Here is a 1,577-nt window from a genome sequence, read left to right as displayed (position 1 = left end):
AGTTATGGGTGATTGAGAACTGCCACGGGGGTGCTGGACATTGAACCTGGGTCCTCTGGAAGGGCGGCTAGTAGTCTTAACCACTGCACCAACTGTATAGTCCCAAGCTAACATAATTTTTAAATAGATGCCTTACAGCTTTAATATTCAGTTCCTATTAGAGCAGCACCTGCATCAGGCAGAATCTGTTATTACAGCAAGATCAAACCTCTGACAAATGATTTTATCTATAGTGGAAGAAAACAGAAGGCAAGGTGGTTACTTGACAAGACCTTTTGTAATGTTGTCTTCACCTTAAGCATGACTAAATATAATTACTTGTTTGCTTATCTAAATTTAGATTTTAGGTTCAGAATTTGAGGACAGACTCTCCACGGAGCCATTTGCTATGCTGTATAATGACTATTTCTCTTCTTATTTTGCCTTCTTTTATCTTCTTAATTTACACAGTCTCAGTAATACTTTTTTCATGTTGTTCAAAGGATTTTTACAGCTCCAATTAAATAAAGAACCTAATGAAGAGGCTTAACTGCAAACTATTTAAGTGTTAGCCTTAATAACGCTCTCATTGCACTCATTGCAATTTGCTTACTATTATAATTGTACCACTAGAGTCTCATTTGTGAACTTAGAGTATATACTATTAAATTAGTTTAGAAACATATATACCCACCCTTCCCCCAACAGATTAACAGCCCATCAATAAATAATGTATATTAGTCTCCTTTATGACAAAATGTATATCAAGGATTCCCAAGTGTTGAAAGAAGACCAGGTATTGTCTCAGAATAGCTAACCACTAATGACAAACTATATTCATGTTGCTTTATGGGATTGTCCACAGGGAAAGTGGGAGAACATTTATTGATGAGTGTTTTGCATTTGATGCATGAAAATAAATTATATGATCTAAAATCTGTGAACACAGTATGATGCTCTAGCACTGATTTTTCCATAAAATTTCTATCAAAGTACCCCCAAGATAGTCAGGAGTCAGTAAAAACCATTTCTTGACAGATATAGAACAATTTTGAATAAATTGGCATGCATTTTGACCATTCTTTATATTCTAACAGTTTATAACTACATAACACTTTAGATTATTTGCATTCATAAACTCTGTCATAAAAGAATAAATATCTTTCTACATGTATAGGATTTAGTTGCATTGTAGAAAGCTAAAAGTGTTTTCAATAGTATCTGGCCCTGCCTTTTTATTATTGCCAGTAATAGTGTCTTCCAACTAGTTACCTCCAAATATAAACCATTATTTTTAATAGGACTCTTCCAAAAATGAAATGGCTTATGAACAACAACTTACATAGCATAGCCTTGTGATTAGTTCTATGGCAGTTACTTCCTCATACTGAGAGACACACATGCACAAAAATAGGCAAGTGAATGGCACATTCACTAGAATGTGTGTTTTTATTTTAAGTTGAATCTTCTCCAGCTTCTTTTGTATATTTTCATGACTTTACACAGTAAGTAGTCATAACTGAAATACAAACAGGCATGATCTACAGATGTAACTTCCAAATTCTTCTGGCTTTTTATTAACAACTTCTTTCCGATTT

Source organism: Phodopus roborovskii, unplaced genomic scaffold (assembly GCF_943737965.1).
Source record: "Phodopus roborovskii unplaced genomic scaffold, PHOROB, whole genome shotgun sequence".
Taxonomy (NCBI): domain Eukaryota; kingdom Metazoa; phylum Chordata; class Mammalia; order Rodentia; family Cricetidae; genus Phodopus; species Phodopus roborovskii.
Note: the sequence above shows the minus strand (reverse complement) of the source record.